Genomic DNA, 10,411 nt, shown 5'->3' with positions numbered 1-10,411 from the left:
TGACTTCAGATGCATATTTTCAATTGCAAAAAGTTTTCAGATAGCATGCCATTTGTTTATTCAAAATATCTTAAATTTCCTCAAGGGGTCGTATGCATGAAAAAAAATAGAAAAATTAACTTTTTATGTAGACCCTGTCTGCCAAGCCTTCCAATTCATGAGATTTAAATGCAACTTTTAGAAGTTATTTACAAAAAATTGCATTTTTTTTAAATGTAATATTAACTGAGATATTTGACTTTAATGTTTTCAGCATTTATCGCCAATAGCTGAGAGTGTGGTTCACAAACTGAAAAACGTAAATTAAATTCAGAGGTGTAAAAATTCTGTAATTGCCAAAAAATGCAATTGCTTTTATTGTGAATTAAAAAAATGGTTAAAAATGAGTTTATTCTATTTGTGTGCAGTCAATAAAAATGGCAAATTTTTGAATTGATTAAAACTTACATGCAGTGAAGTCGGCAAAACAGTGATTTTATATATTTAATAACTTGATAAATGTTGCATTTTAAAATATGAAAGTTTTAGCAAATAACTTTTCAGAGCAGGATCCACATTTCAATAATTTGAAGTTTTAGCACACGTGGACTGTTTTCGAATTTCTTTATTTTTAATGTACATGACACGTCAAACACAAACTTTGAGATTTTAAGTAACTGCTCGTCATTTGAATTTTTTTTGTAAATAAAGGCAGTTTCTAAAGTCAATGATTGCAGAGATATCTTCTGTGCAAAAAATTTGAGGTAGCCTGTATTAATTAGATTACTATACATGTTTTTTCAAGTACAGCCATACTCCATTGTAACGACACCTCTGCTATATCGTCAATAACTGGTGGTACAAAACCAATTCCTATAGAGCAACGATGCTCAACCTTTTGAAATCAGGGGCCACTTCATGGATTTGAAAACGTGTCGTGGGACATATAAATGATCTATGAATATGGTGTGGGCCACTCAAGTGATTGCAATATGTAAATGTGCTGCAGGTCATTTAAGTGCTCTGGGAATGTGTTGCAGGTCATTGAAGGGGGTCTGGGAATACTCCATGGGTCGCTTAAATGATCTAAAACAGTGCCCCAGGTTACTTAATTGATTTGTAAATATACCGCTGGTAACTCAATCTGGTGATGAGCTGCTTAGTTGATTTTTACTAAAATTAAGTTTGAGGTGGCGTGTCACGTCAGAGTATTCCGAGGGTCATAGGTCATCATAGGTACATTGAAAACCACACAATTTATTTGAATGATTTTGATACTGTATGTTTTTATGACTTATCTGTGCAATAAACTAGAAGTTTTAAGATACACAGAATATTCTCTGAGATATGGCAGTTTTTGTAAAGCAATACGTGAATTTTCACAAAAAAATCACATTTTTTCATTCAAACAGTTGTAAAATATTAAATTCTAAACATATGGCCAAGATCGTAGTTCATTGCACAGCTAATGTTATCTGGAAACACTGTCGCAAAATTTCATGAGAATATCTTTCATATTTTTTTTAAAAATTTGGTTTCATGTGAAATAAAGTGTAAAATCACTTCAAAATTCATCTTCAAAAAATAATGTGTTTAAAAATCGTTTGTTGCCTTCAAAACCATTGTTCTCTCCAGATGATTTAAATCAGCCATAACTTTGCTGTTACTTACTGCGTGTATAATAAAACATTTTGGAATTCTGTGTAAAAAACATTTTTCCAAATAAATCTATAAAACCATTTTCAACAATTTTCGAAAAAATCGTCATTTGAACGTAGTCCTAGTTAATTCCTATAATCTTTACTGGAATCGGGAATGAAGGTAATTTGCATATAGAAACGTCCTCTCCACTTGTCAAATGCATCACTGTCCCCGGGGGACAGTGATGAATTTTAGTGATTTTTCTTCCTTGTAATCTTCATCTTGTAATCTTCCTTGTAATCATCCTTGTAATCTTCCTTGAAGGTAATTTGCATATAGAAACGTCCTCTCCACTTGTCAAATGATGATGAATTTTAGTGATTTTTCTTCCTTGTAATCTTCATCTCCACAAATAACCAGTCTTTCGATGAATCTTGTAAGGTAATTTGCGTTATTTATAAATCGTGTTATAATGAATTTGACTATAAATATTCATCTCACATATTTGCCAAGTTCGTTTTGTTTTTTTATTTTGCCGTGAAATACATTTCAGCAGATTTCCACTGGGGCGTCGGAAGTGTTCGGAATTTGTGGACGCTCGTCTTGATCTTAACGTAGGAAATTTTGATTTCTCAATCAATCGATTCAGTGCGTACTCAGACCCATGCCACAAGTTACCGTGGGTGCTCGAGCCAGGGCTATAACTGGAGGGAGGGGCGTGAATTTCAACTTTTAACTTCTTCACCATTGCGAGGGTACGCCAAAATGCGCTCTTGCCCATTGCCCCCGGCTGACCAAGCATCTAGTTCCAGCTGTGGCTCCCGCAAACTCCACTGTAGTATATTGTTGCCAAGGGTTACTTACAAAAAATATTTAGTAATTTCGTTGACACATTTAGCAACCTGTTTGGCAAGAACCACCGATGTCCGTATTAATTATTCCAATTTCCCATATTTTTCTCGATAAAATTAATCATCCTAATCAATAATAACCAAGACTTAAGAGCTTCATACAAAGTATACTTTTATTTATATTTCGATTATATTTTTCATCGAAAAGATCTTAACATCAATCTCGGTTGTAACAGCAAAATTTCGCGTAATTTTCAATGTCGTTATAACAGAGGATGACTGTATTGTTAGATCCGAGAAAGAGGTTATTGAAATTTCTTTCGATATAACATAGAGAGGAAGGCGTTTCCCCTCTTATTGAATCTGAGGATGAAATCAATTCTCTTCGGTCCTCATTATCAGTGACGAGATATCTCGTCCCAACGCAAATAGAAGAAATTAATTCCAGCTCTGCCTGTTTTCTTCACCTCTTTTCTCATTATCAAAAAGCTTCATTGTAACCCTATGAACGGAAGTAGTCGTTCTTCTAGTTTTATACTCCTATTCAGTGATTTTCCCCCACATATATATAGTGGGTAATAAGTAAAGTTGCTAAAATACATTTTACTGACGAACCGTTGATCCGAGAGACATATTTCAATCAGAAAAGTATCAAAATAACGTGTAGACCTCAGGTACGTAATTCATATTGTAAGTGGTTGTATATTTATTAAAATATAAAAACTTCAATTTTTAATACGAACACCCTGTCTTCAAAAACTCAAGTAGGAAAATTGTTGCCCTGTCTCTTCTCAGGTCAACTAAAAAAAATTCTACGTTTGCAAGTAAAAATATTCACTGAGATATTTGAATTTAAAAATTTGGGAAAAACAGCAAAAACTGGGGCGGCAACGTTTCTTTTCTTCATTCATGCTATTCTTCTCCAGTTTTTCTCAAATATTTTTGTATTCAAATATATTAGTGAATATAAATATATTGCACTTATAAACATGAATTTTTTATTCTTCTTTATTGGCCTCAGAAGAGACAGGACAACAAACATGGGCGGCTCGAGCTTACCCGCCACCCCCTAAAGACGACCCTGGCGAGAGGCTGACAGGGCAAAAGCCTAGGAGACCGTGGGCTATACCTAATTTTTTTTTGGAAGAAAGCCGCATATCTTTACACTTTTTTTACGTCCGGAATTATTTTACCATTCTTGATTAATGACTCAATCCACAAAACAGCACTTATTGATGAACCATCGTTGCTCACACTTATCCCATAAATATGATGTATAGCGAGGCGATTTCTGTTAAGAAATTTATTTCAAAGGCGTTTTTGGTGCTCCAGGGACCGAGCAAGTGAGAAGCCGAATTATATTTTCTTTGCGTTTGTTTGCGGAGAAATTACAGTTTGAGAGCATCAAAATACACATTAGCGCCTTGTGCTTTGTCTTTTTTTCTCAAGTTTGCTCAACATCTCCGTTATCAGCGTATGGCTGAAAAGCGCGATGTCACGCCGCCCGGGTGCACCGCACCCCTTGCATCCTCACTTAAGCAGTCCCTGGCAACAACTTTATAATTGGGTTTTTGAGGACAGGGCGTCCGTATAAAATGTTAGTTTTTGTATTTTAATAACTATACAACCCTCCTTGCAATATGAATGACGTATCTGAGGTCTACACGTTATTTTGGTACTTTTTCTAATTGGAAGTATGTCTCTATGGATCGACAGTTCGCCAGTAAAAGGTGGCTTAATGACTTTCCTCACTACCCTGTACACAGCGCCGTAACTAGGCAGGTGCACTCGCACAGGGCCCACTTGGAGGAGGGGCCCAGAAGGGGCCTAAATTCAAATTCTTGCACAGCGCACAGGAATGGCTAGCTACGGAACTGCCTGTACATAAGAGAGAAAGAGAACATGGAGGAGGTTGAGGAATGTGTTCCATTCGTCTTTTTTTTCCTCTTTCTAAATGCAAACAAGGAAACCATTTTTGCTTAGATTTATCGCCTATACCTCAAATACAGATCAAACTCAACGTATCAAATTTTTTGCCAAAGACCTGTACGTGAATGAAATTAAATATTTATCTCTGAATTCTTTACACTGTAGACATGGCCCCCACATCCTGAAGCAGGGCCCCCTTTATAATGAATTTATAACGTGAAAAAACAAAAAAAATGATTAAAATCCTCCCGGACCCCAGGGCTGGATCCTTGTCAGCCCACCCCTTTGGGGGGGGGCATGTCTGTAGAGTCAGATTTGATTACTAGGCATGTTTACATGTTCAAGTATTTGTATTTACGGAGGGATTGTATTCTATTTATAGCGTGGAAATGAACTGTATAAATAGCATTAAAAATTAAAAGCAATCGAGGAAGCTCATTCGTTGTGTTTACCAAATAGATTTCGCGTATCCCAATCAAGGAAACGTAATTCCACAGCAGACAGTTTAGAAGGTTTTGATTGAAGCCGTTTTGTCTGCCGGACTGATTTCGTCATTTCCCATGTCGCGTCACATTATCCCGGCAATGCTTACTAGCCTGATTTTTGTTATGTGAGAAACGGTAACAAGATCACACACTACGATAGCGACCGACCGCTGTTTATTATTTGGGATTACGAAATGGTCATTCGCGAATTTAATGCTATCATGCATGGGAAATGGACAGGATGAGTGTTAAATGTATTAAATAACTGCTATACCGACTCTTTGTCTTTCTCTTTCTAGCTCTCTCTTTTCTCTCATTTTTACTTTCTGTTTTCTTGCGGTTGGCCTCGAGCCAATTTTCAGGCAAAATTATAGTTCTAATTAACTTTCGAATCTTCTAGTCCGATCATCAATCGCCTATTAACATCCATCTCACTCTTTTTTCAAATAAAAAATCGCTTCTCTCCCCCCCCCCCCCCCATAAATTGATCCAATGTTTCTGACGTATGTTTGAAGGGAAAGGGAATAAGGGAATCTACTTGTTGCTTATAATTACACTCGTTGCGTCAGTACTGTTGATTTTCGCCATTTACAATGTTTAAAAAAATATATGTCCCTTCCATGCGTTGCCAACAGATGAGATAAGTTTTTTTTTTGTGAGGTTTTTTTTCATCATTGGTAAACCACTAAATTGCAGTATAGTCTCTATACATGGTGATTAGCGGATCAACTCACGTTACAAACTTTAAGGGTGAAAGGGTATAGAAAACAAGCATTTTCTGAGCAACAATGCATAACCGTTAGTGACGCGTTCATAGGTGCGTATTACGTTATTGAATTAGTGCAGCGGTTCTCAACCGGTGCTCCGCGTAGCCCTTGGGGCTCCCTGTGCACTCTCCAGGGGCTCCGCGGCCGCTCGAGGAAAATAAAAAAAAACCAGTAAAATTTTAAAAAATAATTATAAGTATTTTTAAATAGTAAAAATAAATCAGTAACTTCGATGAATAATTAAAGAATTTGCCTATGGGGGCTCCGCCATAGAACTTTTTTACTTAAAAGGGCTCCGCTAGTCAAAAAAGGTTGAGAACCGCTGAATTAATGACATATATTTGCACACAAAATGGCATTACAATGAAAAAACAAAAAATTTAAGAATTCGTCCTGGCGTCAGGGACACCCTGTCAGCCCCCTGCCCTTGTGGAGGTCATGGATGTGGTCAAGGCTGGATTAACCATCAAGCAAAATAGGCACATGCTTGGGACATCGGGAATAAAAGGAGCTACACAGAAAGTTATCAACATGTTTCTTTTATGCATAAAATTTCTTCCAGCATCAAGCATCCGGTAAAAAAATCCTAGAATTTTCGATTGATTGTATAGTTGAAGACCTTCATCAAAAGAATAGCGCGTTAATGCTGAGTTTTTGGAATGAAATTTCGCAAGATTTCAGAGCACCCCCTCCCTCCCGGCTAAAAATACCTGCCTACCAGTCATTTTAAGAAAAATGTAACACACTGATTGGCTTCTGACCCCTCAATATGTAGACTTGATCGTACGCTGCTTCAAATCAAATTTCATACTTAGCGGCGATATACGAGTATTGCATTATTAAGCAGGCATCACCTAATCAGCTTTTATGCTCAGATTTCTCTTGGTTTTAACGAATTTTTACATCGTCTATTTTTTTCTTTAGAACTTCAACACTTTATCGAACTGAATAGCAAAATTAAACGTCTTTTTACATACTATAACTGAAAAAGGAGAACGAAAACGTTTTATGCGCAAAATAATTTCGTATTTATTCCGATAAATATTTACTCAAACGACTAAAGACCAAATTAGAATGACCTTATGAAAGGAATCAAAGTGTCAATATCGCTGCATTACTTTACATTTTCAATATACCTATAAGCAATGTGTCATTACAGAGAAAGAGTGAGACGACTTTTTCTCAGCCCAATAAGTTATGTCATTACGTTTTTGTCTATTTATTCAGCACTGTAAATTGGCTTTTCCCGCACGCAAACTGAACACGCCATGGTGCTGTCGCTCAGGAGATATTCCGCAAATCGGATCATGAAAAGTAATGGGAGGGAAAAAATGTATTTGAAAAAAACCGATTGTATTAATTTTTTTTCAAATGCTTGAATTAATGTTGATCGTTTACGAAATGAGAACATAACTTTATAAAAAGAAGTCGAAATTTCTCCCGTCCCCGCACACACACAACCATCAAAAAGAGGCAAAAAATTAAGGAAGTGCGAAACACAAAAATAAATAAATAAAAGAATGATAGACGAAATAAATAATAGATTCAAAAATGAATAGATAAAAATAAAATTTTTCGATGTAACGACAATCCGTTTCTCGAAACTGGCCTCTTTATTGTTTTGAAATCCCTTTGCTATTGAACTTAACATATGCGTGAGGAAATTGGATGAACGATCCATCATTTCTGCGATAGCGCAAGACAATTAATCAATAGTTATGAATACGGAGGAGATTATCGAGTTAATCACCGTCATTTCTAAAACAGGAGCGAACCACAAAAATTGAATGAAATTCTCGCAATAAGTAGTATGACCAAGGTATTAAGTATCTTCGGAGCCTATTTTATATGTTGTATCAAAACCTTCATTAATAGGGCTTGGATTTTTATGCCCCTAAAGATGAAACGTCGTTGCTGATCGGGGTAAATTCAGGTCTTTAACCTATCAGCAACGACGTTTCATCTTTAGAGCATAAAAATCTGAGCCCTATTCATTAACTTAGGGATCTCTGTTAACTTGATGTGCTCGGGGAAACCTGACCCAGTCGGTCTAATCCATGTCATTCTGTGTTAATTTCTTTAAGCGATTTTCTAAATCGGTGCATCAGTGCTGCTTAAAATTTGAGCTATGATCCTTTATGTGTTTCGGTCAAATTTCTTTTTTTCAGAATGAATCACCTTGAGTTTGAAACTAAAAAGACAAAAAAAAATATGATATATGTTTTGCAGTTTTCAATTTTAAAACTCTAATCGAGATAATTGCAATTTTTAAAGAAATTTTCTTAAATTCAAATCTATTCTGCATTTGTTTAGATGAGCCTCCCCTATGGTATGTTGAAGAAAATTCGCTGAGGTCAGCGGAATAGCAGGTATTAGCGGCTAATTTCACTTTTTTCATACACTAAACATGCTAAAGTGTTGTAAGAAATGAATTTCAAGATGACACACATCAGGACACTTTTTTTCTACCACCACTAACAACATGGAACTTTTTTTTTTAAATGAGTTAGTAAACAGTAATTTATTTTCTAAGAAAACTACCGAAAATGAAATTCGAGATGTATTTCTAAATTGCTAATCCGCTTGAGGGAAAGGAATTAACTGCCTAAAATACCCTAAAGAGCTGTGAAATTTCTGAACGAGAACGATTTTGTAAAAGGTTTAGATTGATGTGCGTTATACTGCTACCTGATTCATCAAATTGGAGCTCTTTCTGGGCAAAAACTAAGAGGTGATGAGCGAGAAAAAAACACGAGTCGAAACTGGGGTTCATTCACTCTACATCTGTGAAAAAATCAGGGTTGAACGGCAAAACTTTTTTTCCTCCAGTTTTTGGCCACGATTTTCGCTGAACACATCACTATGCAGCGGCTGCCTTTGGCTTTGGCTCCTCTGAATTAGACCCCTTTATCCAGAATAGTCTAAAAAAAAGAATCAGTTTTCATAGCAAAATGAAAAGTCTCCAAGAGTCACCAAGTACTCGCGACGCTCCTGACAGAAGTTGGCGGCACCCCCAGGTAATACGATGCACCAGGGGCGTCGGAAGTGTTTCTAAACTGTGGGTGCTCGTCTTTAGTTTTATATCTGAAATTTTAATTTCTGAATCAATTCTGGGGTGCTGGGATGCATGCCACAAATCACTATGGGTGCTTGAGCACCCACAGCACCCCCGGCTCCGACGCCACTGCGATGCACACTCTGTAAGAATCACTGGTCTAGTCCATTCCCGACGCCACCATAAAATAAATAGTTAGGCCTATCACATACACAAGTTCCAGTATAAACTTATTATAAAATATGATGGAGAGAGAGAAAAGGAAGAAAACCCCATAAAAATTCATGTATCTGAAGTACAATGAGCATAAGAAAATATTTTTTTTAAAGGAATAATTATATAAAACGTGTTTCCATATTTATAAAAAAAAAAATCAAATTTCTTGTACTAAACAGTTTTTTCCCTAAAAAAGTAGGGTCAATTTTATTATCATTTTCTTGGGTATTTTCCTTGAAGATGTGATATTCCAAATTTAATTTAGAAAACAAAAATTTCATTTCATTTCAGCACTTATGCCATACACTTTTGCCATAATGTAATTCTTTATTGATCAAATTTTTAATATTATTCGATGAGAGCATGGGCCAATAACATGAGCGAAAAACATGCAAGGGAAAAAAATTGTTTCCATGCATTTATTGGCTGATATCTCTAGAATATAAAAGTAAAAACTGGAAAAATAATGAAAAGCAATCTGAATTAGGCCACTAAAAAAAATTTTTTTTTTCTTCCTTCAATTTATTCTATTTTACTTAAAGCAAAAAGCCGAAATCAATTTCTAAATCATTAACAATTTAAAATAATAGTAATGTGGGAAAACGTTTATATTCAGAATGAAAAATTAGGAAAGGTTTTGCCAGAGACGTTCTCCGAATTTTATCGAAATCCTGCTCGTGACAGGATATCATTGGGAATTCACGTAAAGATTTTGGAATTTTTTCCTCCCATTCAGGTTTTCTTTATGTTCGTGCATCGATGGTTTAATGTACGACAAATCAAAAGTTTGTCGTCGTAGGTTCGTGAATCTGACAGAGGATCCCGACGTGAAACGCCTATAAATAAAGCTGAGTCTGATGGACATACTAATCATAAAGGTCATTTATGTAGGTGACAGGGCAAGAGATGTAGTATAGATGAGTACGCCTACGGTTACACCTCAAGCTATTCTGATGACGTGGGTGTAGAGAGTGTAGACGATCACTCGGCATTGCTACTTGCTGATCAGTCGAATTGGAAATGAAACTTGCGTAAGCAAGTAATAATGTTGAGAACTACCACTAGAACTACCAGAATTTACACGTGGTTTAATTCAAAATAAATGCACATTTTCAGCTGTATCGTGTATTTCTTAAATAGCAGAAGACCGCTATTGCAGAAATACGCGATACAGCTGTAAATGTGGATTTATTTTGAATTAAACCGAGTGTCATAAGAGCTGAGGCTTCCTGTCTTGAAATATTGTCGTACGGGGGGTTTTGAGGGGTATGGGATACCTGGAGACCCAACCATGAAAAAATAAGTTTATATTTTTCAAATTTGTATTGCGTATTATTTATTAATTTCAAAATTTCGGAATGCAAGTTGCTCCACGACAACCGAATGACACCCCACTCTCCTACTCAGGAGTTCGATAAGGCAAAACAATGAAGGATAACTAGGAATGCTAGAGATGTGGAATGTGAGGGATTTAATAAAGCACACTCA

This window comes from Pholcus phalangioides, unplaced genomic scaffold (assembly GCF_987345545.1).
Source record: "Pholcus phalangioides strain wild (caught in Gottingen) unplaced genomic scaffold, Ppha-v1.0 ptg000015l_1, whole genome shotgun sequence".
Classification (NCBI taxonomy): domain Eukaryota; kingdom Metazoa; phylum Arthropoda; class Arachnida; order Araneae; family Pholcidae; genus Pholcus; species Pholcus phalangioides.
This window is presented reverse-complemented; position numbering follows the sequence as displayed.